Raw genomic sequence first — 21753 nt, 5'->3', positions numbered from 1 at the left:
GACATTATATTGTACGTTAGAACCCTGACTCATAGGTCTTCGAGCCTAGGTTTACACCCATCTATTCCTTCAATGATGACTGTTGGAAGCATGGCATCTACGATGAGTGTTGAGAGTGTGAAGACTCCCATATTTGTACAAGGAGGAGGAACTATTTCCATCCCTTCTATTACTCCCAACATGGCTATATTTGGGTCTACTTCCATTCCGTCAACAAGTGGAAGTTCTCAGGCTACTGCATCCGGTTTTGCATTTATCCCTTATGGAATGCAATCTCATGGGATTCCTTCAATTCCTTTGAACATACCATCGGCCACTTCCACATCCATGATGAGTGGATTGAATTCTTTTTAGGGTTTCCCATTTGGAAGTGTTCATATACCACACCCCAATCCAACATTAGGGTCAATGCCTTTTTCCTTCACAAGTCAAGTTAATAACCCATTCCAGAGTTGGAAAAACCCTACAGTTAGTGGGATAGGATCTGGGAATCAATTTTATTCCAGCCAACAAGGGAACGTGCCATATTCTTCAGTTAATTCGTTTCAGAATTTTTCACCTTTGCTAACGCATGGAATCCTTATCAGGGGCTATCATCTCCTTTTAACACTTCGTTAGGGGGTAACTTCACTGGTTACGAAGGATTTTCGGCAGGAGTTGGTCAAACTCCGAATTTTCCTGGACCACAAGGAGCACCTTTTGGTTCAGTAGGCTCTACGAGTTACTTCAGGAAACTTGGTGTTTTTCAAAATCCAGGTCATTCTTTTCAGACCTTTGGGAACCCCGCCCGCACTGGATGGAATTCCCAAGGTCTGCCACAACTCCCTTTTTTGGCCATGCTGAACTTGCCAAACTTAACTAAATTGACAAATGATCTGATTTGGTACAATCCGACTTGGCCTCCGGTCCCAACTAAACTTCCCTCGGATATCCCAAAATTCGAAGGGAAGAGTGGTGAAGATCCGGGAGACCATGTAACCACATTTCACTTATGGTGCTCATCCAACTCCCTGATAGATGATTCGATCAGGTTGAGGTTATTTCAACACACCCTAACCGAAAATGTGGCCAAATGGTATATAGAGTTTCCGGGGGGCACCTATACTTATTTTTGTGATTTGGCTAATGTATTTTTGAACTATTTTCAATTGACTATCTGATATGAAGCCGGAACTGAAATTCTTGCTAACTTTCAGCAAGACACCGCAACTCACATTTTAGATCACATCCAGGAATGGAGGTGGAGGAAAAAGCTTATCAAAGCTGAAATCCCACCAGAGTTCCTTCTCGGATGGTTTCTCAAATCATTACAAGCTGAGATCTCAAAGGATGTGTCTTTCTCCGGTGTTTATACGGAATAGCAGGTAGGTGGAATGGCATTTCCCATGTCTGCAGCAGAACTCGCTTATCAATATATCGTTAACTCTGCAAACAACCATCCCACTCCTTTTTCATTAGAGGAGTTAGATGGCAATGTGTCTCTGGCTTGGACCCTCGATTCTACGTCAGCTCCAGATTGCTTGAATACAGTCTTACCATCCGAGGAAGCAATTTTTGAAGCAATGATGGGTGTGGATTGACCATGGGATGATTTACATCATCGTTCATATTTTCTCCCTATATTACGTGAAGTTGAATCTATTTTGTCCAATCTATCTACTAGTGATGTTTATACAGTTTCAAACCCTTTGGCTCCAACATAATTTTCTATCGAAGGTAACATGTCAATTATCTCACGAACTGTACCTGTGAACATCTCTAGGAATCCTAACGTAATCGAAAATGTCATCATCGCAGCTGATTGTTCCCCTGAAGAAATTCAAATCTACATTGATCTCTTTAAAGAATTTCGAGATGTGTTCACTTGGTATTATGAGGAAATGCCTGGAATTGATCCATCTATAGTCCAACATGAGATCAAGACATACAAAAACGCCAAACCTATTTGTCAAAAACTTCAACTGGTCAATCCTCGGAAAGTGGCAGCTATTAAAGCTGAAGTTGAAAAGTTTCTTAAGGTAGGTTTCATATACCCCGTTCCTCTAACTGAGTGGGTTTCCAACCCAGTCCCGGTAGATAAGAAGCAAGGAATGATCCGAGTATGTATCGACTTTAGGGATTTAAATAAAGCTTGTCCAAAAGACAATTACCCCACGCCTTTTATTGATCAAATTGTTGATGAATGTGCGAGTAATGAAATTTTTTCGTTCATGGATGGATTCTCTGGTTACAATCAAATTACTATCCATCCAAAGGATCAGCACAAGATAGCCTTTATTTGTCCTTGGGGCACGTTTGCATACAAGAAGATGCCTTTTGGCCTTAAAAATGTTGGAGCTACTTTTCAGCGGGCCATGTCTTATGCTTTCCACGACATCAAACATGTTATCAAAGCATACTTGGATGACTTAGCTACTCATTCTCGCAAGAGAATTGATCATCCCAGGCACCTTCGGTTAGTCTTTGAGAGATGTCGTTTTTATAAAATTTGGTTGAATCCGAATAAGTGTGTTTTTGTGGTCACATCCAGTCGGCTGTTAGGATTCATTGTATTGACTGAAGGGATTCGAGTTGATCCTTTCAAGGTTGAGGAAATAATTCAGTTGCCTCCCCCGTCTTCCATTCGTCAACTTCAAAGTCTCCAAGGAAAGGCAAATTTCTTGAAGATATTTATAGCAAATTACGCCGAGATTACCAAAGGATTCCTAGAGATACTTTTTAGTGGGCCATGTCATATGCTTTCCACGACATGAAATATGTTATTGAAGCATATTTGGATGACTTAGTTGCTCATTCTCGCAAGAGAATTTATCATCCCAGGCACCTTCGGTTGGTCTTTGAGAGATGTCATTTTTATAAAATCTGGTTGAATCTGAATAAGTGTGTTTTTGCGGTCACATCCGGTCGGTTGTTAGGATTCATTGTATCGACTGAACGGATTCGAGTTTATCCTTTCAAGGTTGAGGCAATAATTCAGTTGCCTCCCCCATCTTTAATTCATCAACTTCAAAGTCTCCAAGGAAAGGCAAATTTCTTGAGGAGATTTATAGCAAATTATGTCGAGATTACCAAAGGATTTATGCATTTGCTTAAGAAAGGAGTTCCATTCTTATGGGACGATTTCATGCAACAATATTTTGATGCTTTGAAAAAAGAATTAACCTTTTCTCCATTATTGAGTCCACCAGATTATGGTAGAGATTTCCTTTTGTATCTCGCTATAGCAGAATCAACCATCGGTATGGTTCTGGTTTAGGAGGATGATGCTCTCAGTGAGCATGTAATCTACTACTTGAGTCGAGGCTTAGTAGGACCTGAGCTACGCTATTCTCCCATCGAGAAATTGGCCTTGGCAACTGTCCATGCTGTTCAGCGGCTTCATCATTACATTCTGCTTCGCAAAACATTCGTCTTAGTGGATGTCAATCCTTTTTAGTTTATCCTCAATAGGCAAGTGATTGGGGGAAAGTATAATCGATGGATTGTTATTTTGCAAGAGTTCTATATTGAATTCTTGTTAGCTAAATCTAAGAAATTGCTAGTTTTTGCATAATTGATTTCGGCGCCACCTTGTGAGGAAGCTATTGTTTAGGGTTTAGGGTTTAGTGTTTAGGATCAACTCGACTGAAGGTATTCGAGTTGATCCTTTCAAGGTTGAGGCAATAATTCAGTTGCCTCCCCCATCTTATGTTCGTCAAATTCAAAGCCTCCAAGGAAATGCAAATTTCTTGAGGAGATTTATAGCAAATTATGTCGAGATTACCAAAGGATTTATGCATTTTCTTAAGAAAGGAGTTCCATTTTTATGGGACAATTTTGCGCAACGATCTTTTGATGCTTTGAAAAAAGAATTAACCTCTGCTCCATCATTGAGCCCACCAAATGATCACAGAGATTTCCTTTTGTATCTCGCTACGCAGAATGAACCATCGGTATGGTTCTGGTTCAAGAGAATGATGCTCTCAGTGAGCATGTAATCTATTACTTGAGTCAAGGCCTAGTAGGACCTGAGCTATGCTATTCTCCCATCAAGAAATTGGCCTTGGCAGCTGTCCATGTTGTTCAATGGATTCGTCATTACATTCTGCTTCGCAAAACATTCATCTTAGCGACTGTCAATCCTTTTGAGTTTATCCTCAGTAGGCGAGTGATTGGGGGAAGTATAATAGATGGATTGTTATTTTTCAAGAGTTCGATCTCGAATTATTGTCAGCTAAATCTAAGAAGTCATTAGTTTTTGCAGAATTGATTTCGGAGCTGCCTTGTGAGGAAGCTATTGTTTATGAGGAAAATTTTCCCGATGAACATTTATTCCTCATTTCTTCACAGGATCCCTAGTACAAAGATATCATTATATATCTCCAGACTTCGAAGTTTCCACCTGCTTTCTCCAAAGATGTGCGATGAAAGTTACGCCACCTTGCCAAAAACTATGTTATTATTGGTGATACATTATATCGCAGAGCGGTTGACTCAATCCTTAGGCGTTACTTAACTTTGGAAGAAGCTGAGTTAGTACTTAATGATCGCCACAGTGGAGCTTGTGGCAGTCATCTGTCAGCGCTTACAACAACCTAGAAAATTTTGCGAGCACGCTACGTTTGGCCTTCAATTTTCAAAGACTGTATTGAAGCAGTCAAACATTTCCATCCTTGTCAAGTTTATACTCAGAAAATGTGTGCGCATCCAGCTCCACTTTTTCCTCTTATCACTGTCAGTCCATTTACGAAGTGGGGCATTGATTTTACTACTTGTAATCTGCCTTCGGCAAGGAATCACAAGTACATCATTGTGGCCGTAGACTACTTTACGAAGTGGACTGAGGCCATGCCTACTTTCAAAAATGATAGTGATACAGTAGCCTTGTTTCTCTTCAACCAGGTTATTTCACGATTTGGTATCCCAAGAGAGATTGTCATTGACCATGGCAGTCACTTCCAAAATAAACTAATGACCGAATGGGCTCTCAAGTTGGGTTTCTGGGAGGAGCATTCATCTCCATATTATCCTCAGGCCAATGGGTAGGTTGAAGCCGTGAATAAGTCCCTTAAGACCATCCTACAAAGGAAAATTGATAAAACTTGATCCAATTGGCACATCATGTTGTATCCGACACTTTGGGCATACTGAACCTCAGTTAAGACTGCCACTGGTTTTACTCCTTTTCAACTAGTTTATGGGTTGGAATCTATCTTCCCTATTGAATGTGAAATTCCGTCCCTTAAGCTAGCTGTAGAACTTCTTCCGGAGACATCTAGTCTCGAAGAACGCCTCGTTCATTTGGAACATCTTGATGAGCAGCATCAAGATGCAACCATAATAAACGAAGCCCATAAGAAGAGGATTAAAACTCAATGATAAAGTTGTTTGTCCTCTATTTTTTTCTGAAGGCAACCTTGTCTTATTCTATGGCCAAGACAAAGATTCCCTAGGGGTAGGCAAGTTCAAATCTATGTGGTATGGTCTCTTTATAGTCAAGTGTGTTTTGAGAAAAGGGGCTTATGAATTAATTGACTTTGAAGGGAACAAGCTGGCGGAGCCCAGAAATGGGATCTACCTTAAGAAGTATTTTGCTTAGGCTTCGACTGAGCAATTGCTTGTTTGTATATATTGTATATATTGTATATTTGTACATATCTGTCTGGCATTTTGTGATATCGATATTTTTTTTATTTTCTTTGGCAGGTATTGATGGACGATTCGATATATTTCGGATTCGTCGATGGTGCAAGTAGGCACACTCGGAATCTTGCTTCCGTGTCTTGGGTGATTTATTATCCATCTGGCCAGTTGATGGTGTCGAGGGGAGTATGTATTAGCCCTACTTCGAACAACATTTCTGAATATACTGTCATTCTTAATTTACTATCCGAAGCAATATCTTATGGGATTGATTTGTTGGTAGTTTATCTAGACTCACAACTAGTGGTTTCGCAGTTAAATAACACTTATCAGGTTCGCGATCCTTATCACCAATTTTTTAGAGTGAGAGTGTTGCAATGATCATTTATTTATATCACATATGTTCACATTCCACGATTTGAGAATTCATTAGCAGACTGTTAAAAATAGCAACAAAAATGATAAAAATAGAATCCAGTATATTCCAATTTTAATTTGCCCTTGAATTAAAATTCGAATTTAGTCTCATCAGCTGCTTGAAGAATAATTAATAAATTCATCTTGAGCTAATTAGTTGGAGAAATTCAAGCTAGAAGTCTTTGTGAAGTCATGCAACAGTGATCCCTTAAATTAAGGAGATTATCCATTAATTAAGGAGATAAGGATGAGTTATAATTGAGTTGTAATTAGTTATCTCAGTTAACTGAGTTATGTCCAGTTAAATTAGTTCCAAACAGTTTTAGGAACTAATTGTGAGTTCAGTCAGTTAATGCATGCATGCATCAAACTCGTGTACCCCAGATAACTGAATATTCTCTCATAAATAACTCATGCATGTCTATTCATAGAAAGACCCAGTTGAGATTAAAGACAGGGACATTGTACTATCAGTTTCATGTTTTCTCCTATAAAGGAAACTCATGCATGCAGAAGGAACAAGGTTCCTTGAGGATTGCACGGTTTTACAGGGTGTGAGATTAGTGTGAGTGATCAGTGTTACACTTGGTAACAATAGGATCATCCAGGAGAAATAGCGCAAGGAAATAGGAGGGTTGGAGGGCAGAGGAGAAGGCTTGTGAGAATTTTTGTTTGCCTATGAGCATCCAGGAGGATTGTACTAAGAGCTGGCTAGCTGTGAGAGCTAAATCTTTGTGTAATTCTGAGATATTTCCACCTTGTATGATAATACAGATAGTGGGGTTTTTAGCTGAGGCTTTCCCCTGAGTATTCTTCTATGTTTCATGTGCTTTGATTCTTTTCTGGTTATATGTGTTCCACTTGATCTTGCTCAAATCTATTAAGCTTCCGTAAGTTTGATTGTAGAAGTAGATTAAAGTATTTTGCTTTAGTTATATTGCATTATCAGGTTAATCTACAGTCAGAATTTCTACACAGACTCTATTGCTACTCAAGCATTAGATTGGCACATTAATCATTCATCAAATTAAATAACATAAATAAAAAAAAATTGAATCTGTATATAGATCATAAAATCGCCTGTATATAGATGGAGTGTTCAAAAATAAGATACAAAATTGGGACAGCATGCCCTCAACATTTGGGCTTATGCCCATAATCATGTCCAATCATACATAGATCTATCTATCGAGCTGGTTCAGGATAAGCGGTTAAAAATTTAACCACAGCTTTGGCTACATGCCGAAGTATTTGGACCCAGTCCCGTGATACCCCTACCACACGGTGCTGCATCTCCTCAAGCAGATCCTCTACAACTATCATAGGCACCTGGTGAGTTAGTCTCACCAAGTTTCTCTGAATAACATAAAGGACTCTCTCTATCTCGGCTACCATCTCTTCGGCCCCTCTTTCGCAACGCCTATGCCTCAGAAATCCATCAGGTCTCACTAGAACCACATATGGAATATGGTCATTATATTTTGTCAGTATTTTGTCTCATCAATTTTTATTTTTTTTTAAGTTCATTTCATATTAAAAAATCCAATTTTTTAAAAAAAACTCACAAAAACTTAAAAATTGTTACCTATGTCTCCCCATGCCGCATTTGGTGGTAACACTAAGTCTGGATCTCCTCAGAAATCCATGTCAGCATATGGGTAGTCATCGACTGCGATGATCTATTGATCCCACCAGGTGAAAAAATCATCATCAAAGGTCATTCTGGGCATGTCACCGCCCCCAAGGTGCTTCATCAGGTCCGCCCATCTACCCATTCGTGGATCTCTAGGGCTGCTGATGGACACTAATACTTTGGGACATAGCCCAAGTACCTTCTTGAAGAAGAATGAACACAAGATGGTTCCATATCCAAAATTCTTCATTTGACCCTTCTGTATAGAGGTCAATTGACTCTTCATGTTAGCTAGAAGAGGCGTGCACTAGTTAAATACTATGGTAAGACATTCCACTGCCAGGCTCATAGATATTCATGGCGTCTAATGCAGGGAAGCTGACCCATTTACCCATGCAATGGTAAATATCAAAATCCTCAAGGATAGACTTTCCACATGTTTGATTGGAATTTGACTCCCAATCTTCTCTGGATGTCCAGGACAATATATATGGACATAGTCTTCCATCGAAAGACTACCTCTCGTCCTGCCTATCGAGTGCACGACCTCCCCTCTTCGGGAGAGACCGGTAATGAAATAGATATCTTCGACCTCAATCTATAGAGGCATTTGGTCGATCATGAAAGCATCGTCCTCTGCGCTCCAGTAGTGGATCAAAAGTTCTAGCAAGCACACATTGGCTTTTATATTTGGAATTTTGAAGAATATGAGTAAGCCACATCCTCCCAAAGCATCCAATGCATTTTGATCATTCATTACGTCATTATCTATGGCAATATGCTCTCTTTCCCTCCAAGTGATAGTCATCCTGCAAAAAATTGAAGTTTCAGCTATTAATTTATATGTTAAAACTTTAACTCGCGTACACGCAGGTTCCCTTTACACACAGTCGTGTGTAGGGCCATCATATACGCGGGTTACTCACATCCAACCCGCATGTACACAAAGTTGAATTTTTGGGCATAGTTTCCCATAGTCAAAACTTTGGAAAAACTTTTAAAAACTATCATAAAGCATTACAAGTAGGATTTAAGGATTACCTGGAGACTTTGGGGTGATTCGAACGGTCCAACTGTTCAGAGGAAAGCTTGTTTAGTTTTTCTCCATGGCTCTTTGCTCCAAACAGAAATGAAAAAACTGTGAGTCCAAAAGTCATTATATAACTTTGAAAGTGCAAAATATTTTTTCAAAAATTGATTTTTGTCTAATGGATTTTTTGACCTGTGGGCTTGGATTATCGAGAGTGGGTTTTTTTTACAGGAAATTTTGGAGACTTCTTAGAGATTTTGTTTCGGTCCCATGACTGTTGACCCATCATGGCAGGTATTGTTCTCTCACCAGCATTTAGATTAGGGAAAACCATTTTCTGCTTCATCTTGCATACTAGCCTCCATTCAATGATACATTAGCTGTAGGGTCGACCCCATCGTATCTTGGTCAGTAAACCATTTTCACTCACCGATTTTTTAAATCATGATGTGATGGTAGAGCCATCCTTTACATGGGAATCTTAGTTAGATCCTCGCTGACATTGGTTGCCCATGCTGCTATACTGAGTAGGCTAGGGAGTCCTCTTTAGTCCCTCCATGACTCATGCATTGAAGACACATTCTCCTTTCTTCCGCGCTAATTTCTGGCCTTATACCCTAGAGGGTCCTTTGTGTTGATTTGTACGGCTGCATTTCATTTTGACTATTTTCACCTTTTGGCCTTGAGCAGGCTTCACTTGGACTCGTGTTTAAGCCACTTATTTAACCATGTCTTCTACAAAGTCAACCATGCAATCACTTAGCTTTTGCAACTTGACGCATCCTTTTACCTGTGGAAAGAGCATCCCTTTGAGTTTCCTTGACCAGTTTCGCCTCTCTACATTGAGCATAGGAATGTTCCCCTCCCAAGAACTAGATCATCTGTTTCTCTAACACTCGTTCTTTCCACTGTACTAGAACATTCTTTTATTCTTTTTCTAACTTAAAGAAAAAGACAAAAAAAGTTATATATTCCCAAAAGAGCGAGAACGAGATGACATTTCCATATTTTGTTGGTAGTTAGAATCAGTCGTGTCCCATTGAACAAAGCACTCAAAAGAAAGTCTCTCCTCCATTGGGGTGGGATTTAGTTTGACTTAGGAGCATCGCAACCTTGATATTGAGTTAGTACTCCTCTGATTGGTTACCTCTTCCAATCATATGGAGAGTTTTCTTATGCCTCTTGCATGAAAAACTTATACAGAGTTATCATATGCTGCCATATAGTCATCATTGAGTCGTGATTTTGTTCAAGGGAAGTAAACCTGAGTCGTCCTCTCTATGGTTTCTCTTGAACTATTTTTTAGTCAGCCATCCCTAGTTGTCAGTGTCATGTTTGTCATCACATCAGTTATATTGGTCCTTTGCTCGTGTTGGTTTGAGAAGGTCTCCATTGACTTCTTGCTAGTGAGTCTTGTCCTTATCAACTAGGACAAATTTCTCTGAGGGAATATCTAGAGCCACACCCTGGCCCTATTGTCATTATTGATAGGTCACCTTGTGCTCAGCATCGATCAGTATCATGGGTCTTTGACTGAGTGGCTTCCCTTGTGTTTGACATCAACTTTCATTATCACACATTGGGATTCGTGTAGTGCCTTGGTTTCAATTTGACCCTATTGGTGGATTCCTCACCTCTGTGTCAGCGTTCATTATTGGTTGGTTCAGAGGGTTTTTATCATGCGCTAGCCACATCTTGTGTACGCCGGAAATGTGCTTCGGTTGGGTTACTACATATTTTTCATCTGATTCCTTCCACACTATTGGCCTACAGGTTACACTCGCACTAGATTGATGAAGGATGCCTATCATCTACAACTCATTTACTCTGGGAAAAAGATCTAAAGTCCATTTGGCAGTACCTTAGGGTTTGTAGTCATTAGTGGTAGATTCCTTCACTATAGACAATGGGAAACCATCATTGTCTCCTAATTGATAGATTCCTTCAAGTGTTCGACTTCAGCTCATTCATTCACACTAGTTAGATTGTACTTCGTACCTTGACTCTCATTATCATTATCGATGAGTAGTCTCGCGTTTTTAACGATATACATCAATGACTGGTAATCAAGAAATTTCTCACGTGGTTGACCTCAAATCATTCATTCCCATTGTGTAGAAATGTACCGCGGTAGTCGGTGAAGACCTGGGGTTGCATCAGTGTGTTTTCGTTCACTTGTTAGTTGCTCCTGTTGTTGCTAGTTGACACCATCCACCTTATATGTTGCAGTTCTTCATAGCGACATCTTATATGCTGGAATCCGAGTTGCAATGTAGTATCATTTTATTCCATCATCTTCATTTGGTATTATTGGGATTATTTTTTGACATCAGTAATCAGCTTCATCCTTCAACATCATTGATCATATTATTATATGTGATATTCAGACATGTACTTTTTCGATCACGGTCAGATGATCCATTATGTACTTTCAGTTCCTTTATACTAGTATACATATTGGATCCACTTGCACTTGATATGCGAACATGCTTTACTTTCTCTGAGCATGGGTACGCCTACCTCAGACACCAGTTTCTTTCTGATCTCTTTTGATGGTTTAGCAGGCTGAATTCTGGTGAAGTTCTTCTCAGTCTCGGCATGATTCTTTCCATACACTTAATACATTTCAGCCATCATGTACCCCTTCTAATCTCATATATTAGGGGGCATCTGTTATAGCACCATTTACCACTCTTGGTATATATAATGCCTCTTTTATGGCCTAGGGCAACCCCTCCTTCCAAACTTGGTCCAAATATATAAAAAACAGTGTTTTATTCCCTATACGCTACTTTTCCCTGAGCTAAAAACATGTACATGTAGGTCAATCAATAACCAACCCACGTATATGTATTAAAACACTTAAAAATTTAGATTTCCTTAATTTTTAGCGGAGTTCACGGGTTTTACCTGTTGATTACCTGTTATTTCTTATGGCCCAACTGTTTCCCAACTAAAAAACTAATTGGGAGAGGTATAAATAGACCTCTATGGGAAGGCCTTAAAGGAGAGGAGAAGAGATAGAGTTATTATACTGAGATTATCCCTGACTGAGTCTGATGAATCCCTGTACCTCATGCACTTCCCCAAGCTTCTGGAAACCCTTGTTTCCTTGATTATAGATATCCTTCCTTTTGCTTGAGATATCATGGTGATGGTGATGGAAGAATATTGTTGAAGGCTAGGATAGGATGAATCCGGAGGGCGGTTCCGCTTGGAGCTAGAGAAAGACTCGGGTGAATTTTCTCCATGTTATTTATAGCTTACTGCAATAAAAGAAATGTTGTCTTGTTTCCAAAATTAACTATGTCTATGCATCAAATTATGTTTTAATTCATATATGAATGTTGTTTTGATGTATGATCAATCATTTGTTTATATGATATAAAGTCAATTTCATGAATATGATTTACTTTTATACTACTATGTATGTTCGAATCGAATGATTTTCAGGTTTGAATCACATCGAGAGTTGCAGAGGGTATGAACCCTGTGGGACCTACTCGAAAGAAGGAAATCTGGGTACAGTCACTCTTACGTAATTTGATAATATAAGAATCTTGCCCGAGCTATTTGAGTATTTATTGTTGTAGTTTGCTTCTGCTGTGTTGGGTTTCTAAACCAAATCCCTAGGGTACTTTCACCCTAAACATTATGATGTATCACTAAAGTCACATCATAATTTGGTCGACCACAATCTCATCAATTCTGTGTGTCAGCCCTTCCAAGTAGCACTTTACCTCTGATAGGACCTCTTCTACATAAGGATTCCATAGCATATCCTATCCTATCATAGTGGTTGGTTCTACTTCCTCATCTTGTTGTTGTTCCATTTCACAACGGAGATATGAAGCATCAATAGGTTGAACTAGTCCCACATCTACATGAAACACCAATAGTTTAGTCTCGAAAACATAAAAAAACACACAAAAAAGTGTAAAACTTTCAAAGCATAAAAGGTCTAAATTAGTTACTTGAAGTACCCCATTCCTCACCATCAGGAAGCACAAGCTCAGGGTCATTGCAGAAATCCATGCCTGTGAAAGGATAGCCATTGATCATAATAATATGTCTATGTAGACATCTGAAGAAGGCTGGTGAGAAGCTGATCTTCAATGGTCTTGCATGTCGGGGCATATGGTATATCCACCTCCTCATCTGTGGTACCCTTGGATTGATAGGCTTGAGTGTGATTTTCTAAGGCTGAAGTTGGGGAACCTGCTCTAGTCCAAAGGAAGCTAAGATCGCACCATATTCAAAGTTATTTAGTTTTCCCTCTTTTGCTTTAGATAGTTGTTATTTCATATTGACCAAGACTCCCTCCCTCTAGTTGGAGAGTGTTGGCTCCAGACACTCCAATACATATTGCATGTATGATCTACTTGCCACATGAAATGTTGAGCTACCTGCCAATCTTGCGATAATGAATAGGATCATTCTCAAAGGTAATTGGGTCACATATTTTATATTAATATTTCCATCCTTAGTTGGTTAGGCTCGAGGTCTCCCCACCACTTCTCCTACCTAGGAGAGATATGGGGGCACCTCTCATAGATAGACATGTCAGAAAGTAGATACCCTCTACCTTTATCTCGAGAAGATGTTCCCCAAACCTAAATGCTTGTGCCTAAACATCCCATGAATGGAAAAGGTATTTCAACAACTCCATCTATTTCCTCATACTAGGAATGCCAATCATAGATTTGTTAAAGGTGGCAAATGGCCTCCTCGAACAAAGTTCTGTACTACTTCCTCCTCTTCTCGACAGCCACCTACCAGAGCAGATTGTGCTCCGTTGATAGAACACAATTCCCAAAATACAAATGATCTAGATCAAACCTATCAGATTGGGAATTATTTAACAACCTGGTGTGCACATGCCGAAGAAGTCTTAGATGATTTAGGCTCCCAAAGTGATTTGATTCTAGCAAATCTTAAACTTCTTCATGATGAACAGTCAGCTAAACAGCAGCGAAGAGAAGAGAAAGAGAAACGAAGAAGACAGAAAAAGAAAAGAGAAGAACAGCCTCCAAAGTTTGTTAAAACAATGGAAATTCCTCAAAAATGGGAAACCAGTGACTCCCAAGAAGAAGCAGCTGATTTTGCTGAATCCAGTAATAGCCAATTAAGTACTAAAACAGCCATTCCAAAATTTTCAAGTTTATATAAGAGTAAAAGTGAATTGGCTACATTAGAAAATGCTGCTACTCTATTTCCATCGTTTATTATGCCTTCCCTGCAAAAAGCAAATCTGCATAAAGAACCTAAATATCCAAGAGTTGAAGAAGATCTCTTTCATACTAATTCCTCTGGATATGTTCTAGATTTAGATAAGTCATCTAATCCTGCAGAATCTATCCGGATCTGGATAGGAGCTTTATATCAAATGCAAGTTGTGTCAAAATTGGATAATTTTTCCATTTTCTTGCTGGCGGAAAAACGTATGGCTGGAATTGTTTGGGATTGGTGGATGGGTGCTTCTCAAGAAGAAAGAAACAATGTGGCAGCTTTAGGCTTAGCCACTTTAGAAGTTTTATTGTTGACTCAATTTGTTCCCGAACCTCAAGATGAAAGAAAGACAATCATCACAGATTTAACTCGCATGCAATTGCAAGATTTAAAAGATTTAGATCAGTTTGGATCTGAATACATGGGTAAGATATATAAAGCTAATCTTGTCAATGATCATACCCAGAAGATTGCTTTTCTTTCTAAGTTACCGGGAAACATAGGAGATATGATAATGAAAGATATTGAAATCCAAGGCAAAAAGATTGATCAAATCTATTGGATAGATCTCCTATTTAGATGTCAAGAGAAGGTTAAATATTTGTGCTGGAAGAAACAGGTTCATGATATCTCTCCTAATTTGAATGTGTGTCGTTCTGTATTACCCTGGACTCCTTTCCGAAAACGGAAATCAAAAAAATATGGTAAATACAGACCTAAGCGAGTTGTCAATCCTAAACGACCATTCAGAAAATTTAGATATGTGAAAAAGAGGAAACAACAGAAGAAAGATAATGCTTGCTTTATCTGTAAGCAAGAAGGACACTTTGCACGTAAATGTCCCAAGAGTTCCTCTAACAAACTGAAGGCCTGTTTTGAAATAGATGAATTTGCAGATGACTGGTCAGTAGTTGATTCTAATGATGAAGTTTCAGATGTATATATTTTGACTGATGCTTCTCTTTCTGATACTGAGTCTCTGCCTGATGTCAGTAACAAGATGAATCTTGCTTATCAAGATTCTGATTTTGAGTCCGAAGTTTATGAAGATCACTTTAGTGATGAAAGTGATTCTGTTGCTTTTGAAGAAGATGATACAGAAGAATTCTCTGATAATCTTTCTGTAGCAACTACTACAACTGTTGATACTAAGAATTCTTTGCCAAATTTACTTTCAGTTAAACCACAGCAAATCCAGAATTCTTTATGTCCATATCCTAAAATAGTTGCGTCTTCTTCCTCATCACCTTCTATAACTAGTTCTGCTGAAGAACAAGCTTTTCTGAAAAAGCTAGTCCGAACTAGTGATCTGTTGTATATTCCTGTTGAAGTTCAAGTCCGTGGTGAATGGATTTCTGTTGATGCTTTTATTGATACTGGTGGCTCCAATAATCTAGCTCGACCATCTCTTTTTAAGGGATTATGGAAGCCTTTACAGCATATCATTAGATCAGAAACCATTGGTGGATCTGTTAATCTGACTCATTATGTTGATAATGTTTCAATGAAACTTGGGGGGGTTATTATTAAAATTTCGGCTATACAGCATTATGACAATTCAGCAAGTTTATTTCTGGGAATGCCTTTCATCAATTCTGTATTGCCTGTTACAATTAGCAATGATAAAATTATTTGTAACATCAAAAAGAAAGCAGTCTCAATCCCCAGGTTAACTATGGCTAATTCTGAAGCCCGAAAAGATCCGAGTCAGAAAAAGGTAGGATTAAAGAGGCAACCCAAAGAGAGAAAAGAATCTCATGATTGGGAAGAAGTGTTAAAGATTTATGAAGCTAAAGCTCAACCTACCCAAAAGGCCAATAGAGATCCTAATTGGTCACCTGAACAGATTCAGATTTATGAGGATTTGTTACAATGTTGCTCAAATAATCCTCAAGCTTTTTGGACAACTCAAAGCCCAAAACAAGAAATCATAACTTTGCATGATAATGGAGTGACTGGAAAATTGATACCATGTACTCCGGATGAAGAAAAAGAAATGCGAAAGCAGATTCAAGAATTGTTAGATCTTAGACTGATTGAAGAAAGTGAATCCCATTATTCCTGTTCTGCATTTCTAGTTCGCAATCATTCTGAGATTGTTCGTGGTAAAGATAGGATGGTCATCAATTATAAGCCGCTCAATGCTATAACCAAAAGCTTTAATTATCCTATGCCTCGACAAGAAACAATCATGCAGAAAATTCATGGCAGTAAGATATTCAGCAAATTTGATATGAAATCAGGATATTATCAGATTCAAATTGCAGAAGAAGATCGTCCAAAAACTACATTTACATGTCCTGCCGGGTTCTTTCAATGGAGAGTTGTTCCGTTTGGTTTAAAAAATGCTCCTGCATTCTTTCAACGTCGAATGGATCATATTTTTGGTTCATATGATTTCATAGTTGTATATATTGATGATATTCTTGTATATAGTCCAGATCTTGACACTCATCTGAAGCATCTCCGACTATTTCTTGCCGAAGCTAAAAATCATGGATTAGTGTTATCTGAAAAGAAAATGGTTTTATTTCAAGACACTATTGATTTTCTGGGCATCACAGTCAGCAAAGGTAAAATTCAGATGCAGCCTCATGTTTTACATAAACTATCTGAATTTCCTGATCAATTAAAAGATAAGCCCATGATTCAGAGATTTCTCGGAATTCTCAATTATGTTCATAAATATATTCCAAATCTTTCTGAGAAAACTTCTCCAATTCGAGAGTTTATTAATGGTGGTTGGTCTGATGAAGCTACTCAAGCAGTCCAGTTATTAAAACAAGAATGCCAGACATTGCCTACATTAAAACCGCCTGGGAATGGATTTCTCATTTTACAGACTGATGCATCCGACAACTTCTGGGCAGCAACTCTTTTTGAAAAAAGGGAAGAAGGAGAAAATATTGAAGAAGTTCTTTGTGCTTATGCTTCAGGTGAATTCTCTAAACATCAGAAAGGTTATTTCCCTGCTGAAAAAGAAACCCTAGCAATATTCAATGGAATTCAAAAGTTCGAAATTTATTTGGCACCTTCAAGATTTCTAATTAGAACTGATTCCATGAATTTCAAGTATTTCTTAAATGCCAAGATTTCTCAGCAATTGGCTCGTGGAAGATTACTAGCTTGGCAAATGTGGTTTCAGATGTATGAATTTGATGTTGAATGGATTCCTGGTAATTCTAATTACTTACCAGATGCTTTAACCAGAGAAATGAATAAGGTACATGTACATAGTGAAAGTCTTTTCACTATAGCAGGATTAAGTCCAACTGATGATTCTTTTGAAACTTTTGTACAGCGTTTTAAGATTTTAGAATATTTGTTATCTGATGTCACTGATCAAATCAAGAAGATAATTGGTCTCAGACTACGAAGAAATCAGTGGATCCAAAGATGCCAAGCTTGGCAACACAAAAATGTTGGCATATTTCTCAATCTCAATGAAGAACTGGTAAAGGTTTATCCTCTACCCAATTTACAGGTTAAGCTCTACTTTTTACAGATGGATGACACTTGGCTCAGTCATTACACTCCATATATGATTAAAGTCTTGAAAACTCTTAATTATTATCAAATTATTGGTGCAATTGAGTTTTCTATCTCTGTGTATATTTCTTCCAAAATGTTAGAACTGGAGGAGGTGAATATGAATGGGTTAGTTGAACGTTTCCTCAAATCTCTCAAAATTCCAGATTTGTTTGAAGAAATTGAAGCAGCATATCTCCAACAAAATACTGAAGCTTTTGTAAATACTGACACTTTTCCTCAATATGAGTTGTTTCAGCGTTTTGCTGATTGGGAGATAAGGAATGGCAAGTGTCCGAAGAAAATTCAAATCAGAGCTTCTCAATGTGTACTGAGAACCTTGCAGTATTTGCGAACATTTACAAAACCTTGGGATTATCAGAATATGGAATTCTGTAATGCAATTGAACCTAATCCTTTTGCACAGATATACGGAAAAGACAGCATTATGAAATCTACACTAGCAGCTGATCCAGATCAGATTAAAAAGATTTCTTTATGGCTTCAAGATTTCCATTCTTTGAAACTACCTGAAAAGATATCACTGATAAAAACCCTAGAACCACTGCAAGGGACGAAAAGAGTATTTCGATTAATAGTTAATCAGAAGGCATTAATTACTATTAATGTATACTCTTGCTCATGGACAGAAGATGCAGTCTGTTTAATTAATTTACTTTTATCTAATCGTGTCTGCTCTTCAATGGCTTTTGAAATAGGATGGCAAGAACAAGGACATCTTAGTCATCAATGTAAATTATGGGTTCAATCAAGCATTGAACAATCTGTAAGTATGTTCCAGATATTTAAATGGGAATTATTAGATGGGGTTGAACTGGCTGTACAGTCTTTGCCAGATTTTCGAAATAGAAAAAAGGATAATTTCCTTGGAATTGAAATTGACCCCTTTGCCTATGTAAACAGATGGAATAAAGATGATTATCTCTTTCCATCAAAAAGTTTAAAGAAATCTGCAGATTCGATCAGATTTACCTATGACACATGTCAGAGTTCACATGCTCCACAAAAAGAAGATTCCTCCATTACAATCCACGATCCAAAAGGAAAAGCTAAAGTGGACAGCGAAAAAGAAACGGTGTATGTGGATGTTTACCAAGATGCTCAGGAACAATACGACCCCACCTGGGAAAAAGAATATCTATCGTGGCTTACATCTTCCTGGAAAGATCCTCAAGACACTTTATCTCATTTAACGTACCATTGGAATAGAGAAAGGACTCCATCAGATTCCGAGATGGGATATGATAGCGACCGAAGTCCGAAAGGCTCTTGGTAAAGATAAGATGGTCTTGGAACTTACTTGGAACAATTAAAGCGAACGCCTTCTGCAAAACTTTTCCTCACATCTACCAGAGATTTGCACGGACTACTGCAAACTCCTGTCGCTTCTCCAACGCGCCTTACTATCTCACACAAGCGATGATCTTGGAAGAGAACAGTCCTCAGACTAGCGGCCCAGCAGGCTTCAATATTAATTCAAAGTAAAATTACACACCATAGAAACTCAGAGATATGAGCTCTGATTACACACACACACTCACAAACTCACTAAGCACTCACAACTCACGATGCTAAACTAAAAGAGAGTTCTCTCTTAAATAACCTAAAAATCGAATCTGTCTGACCTAAGACATGACATAAAAGTAGAAATAATTGAGGGTCCTGTCAGTATCTTATTCCACTGACGGTGTCTACTCAACTTTTCTTTTATACAAAGATGCTTGTCACAACATGTGACCAACAGTGTCACATTGCTGACAAAAGATTCTTTCTTATCTTTACCAAGAGCCTTTCGGACTTCGGTCGCTATCATATCCCATCTCGGAATCTGATGGAGTCCTTTCTCTATTCCAATGGTACGTTAAATGAGATAAAGTGTCTTGAGGATCTTTCCAGGAAGATGTAAGCCACGATAGATATTCTTTTTCCCAAGTGGGGTCATTTTGTTCCTGAGCATCTTGATAAACATCCACATACACCGTTTCTTTTTCGCTGTCCACTTTAGCTTTTCCTTTTGGATCGTGGATTGTAATGGAGGAATCTTCTTTTTGTGGAGCATGTGAACTCTGACCTGTGTCATAGGTAAATCTGATCGAATCTGCAGATTTCTTTAAACTTTTTGATGGAAAGAGATAATCATCTTTATTCCATCTATTTACATAGGCAAAGGGGTCAATTTCAATTCCAAGGAAATTATCCTTCTTGCTATTTCTAAAATCTGGCAAAGACTGTACAGCCAGTTCAACCCCATCTAATAATTCCCATTTAAAAATCTGGAACATACTTACAGATTGTTCAATGCTTGATTGAACCCATAATTTACATTGATGACTAAGATGTCCTTGTTCTTGCCATCCTATTTCAAAAGCCATTGAAGAGCAGACACGATTAGATAAGAGTAAATTGATTAAACAGACTGCATCTTCTGTCCATGAGCAAGAGTATACATTAATAGTAATTAATGCCTTCTGATTAACTATTAATCGAAATACTCTTTTTGTCCCTTGCAGTGGTTCTAGGGTTTTTATCAGTGATATTTTTTCTGGTAGTTTCAAAGAATGGAAATCTTGAAGCCATAAAGAAATCTTTTTAATCTGATCTGGATCTGCTGCTAATGTAGATTTCATAATGCTGTCTTTTCCGTATATCTGTGCAAAAGGATTAGGTTCAATTGCATTACGGAATTCCATATTCTGATAATCCCAAGGTTCTGTAAATGTTCGCAAATACTGCAAGGTTCTCAGTACACATTGAGAAGCTCTGATTTGAATTTTCTTCTGACACTTGCCATTCCTTATCTCCCAATCAGCAAAAGGCTGAAACAACTCATATTGAGGAAAAGAGTCAGTATTTACAAAAGCTTCAGTATTTTGTTGGAGATATGCTGCTTCAATTTCTTCAAACAAATCTGGAATTTTGAGAGATTTGAGGAAACGTTCAACTAACCCATTCATATTCACCTCCTCCAGTTCTAACATTTTGGAAGAAATATACACAGAGATAGAAAACTCAATTGCACCAATAATTTGATAATAATTAAGAGTTTTCAAGACTTTAATCATATCTGGAGTGTAATGACTGAGCCAAGTGTCATCCATCTGTAAAAAGTAGAGCTTAACCTGTAAATTGGGTAGAGGATAAACCTTTACCAGTTCTTCATTGAGATTGAGAAATATGCCAACATTTTTGTGTTGCCAAGCTTGGCATCTTTGGATCCACTGATTTCTTCAGAGTCTGAGACCAATTATCTTCTTGATTTGATCAGTGACATCAGATAACAAATATTCTAAAATCTTAAAACGCTGTACAAAAGTTTCAAAAGAATCATCAGCTGGACTTAATCCTGCTATAGTGAAAAGACTTTCACTATGTACATGTACCTTATTCATTTCTCTGGTTAAAGCATCTGGTAGGTAATTAGAATTACCAGGAATCCATTCAACATCAAATTCATACATCTGAAACCACATTTGCCAGGCTAATAATCTCCCACGAGCCAATTGCTGAGAAATCTTAGCATTCAAGAAATACTTGAAATTCATGGAATCAGTCCTAATTAGGAATTTTGAAGGTGCCAAATAAATTTCAAACTTTTGAATTCCATTGAATATCGCAAGGGTTTCTTTTTCAGCAGGAAAATAACCTTTTTGATGTTTAAAGAATTCACCTGAAGCATAAGCACAAAGAACTTCTTCAATATTTTCTTCTTCTTCCCTTTTTTCAAAAAGAGTAGCTGCCCAAAAGTTGTCGGAAGCATCAGTCTGTAAAATTAGAAATCCATTACCAGGCGGTTTTAATGTAGGTAATGTCTGGCATTCTTGTTTCAATAACTGAACCGCTTGAGTAGCTTCATCAGACCAACCACCATTAATAAATTCTCGAATTGGAGAAGTTTTCTCAGAAAGATTTGGAATATATTTATGAACATAATTGAGAATTCCGAGAAATCTCTGAATCATAGGCTTATCTTTTAATTGATCAGGAAATTCAGATAATTTATGTAAAACATGAGGCTGCATCTGAATTTTACCTTTGCTGACTGTGATGCCCAGAAAATCAATAGTGTCTTGAAATAAAACCATTTTCTTTTCAGATAACACTAATCCATGATTTTTGGCTTCGTCAAGAAATAGTCGGAGATGCTTCAGATGAGTGTCAAGATCTGGACTATATACAAGAATATCATCAATATATACAACTATGAAATCATATGAACCAAAAATATGATCCATTCGACGTTGAAAGAATGCAGGAGCATTTTTTAAACCAAACG

Source organism: Pinus tabuliformis, chromosome 8, assembly GCF_031772625.1.
Source record: "Pinus tabuliformis cultivar Carrire ecotype Pingquan chromosome 8, CPIR1, whole genome shotgun sequence".
Classification (NCBI taxonomy): domain Eukaryota; kingdom Viridiplantae; phylum Streptophyta; class Pinopsida; order Pinales; family Pinaceae; genus Pinus; species Pinus tabuliformis.
The sequence above is the reverse complement of the archived record's forward strand: the minus strand, read 5'-3'. Positions refer to the sequence as shown.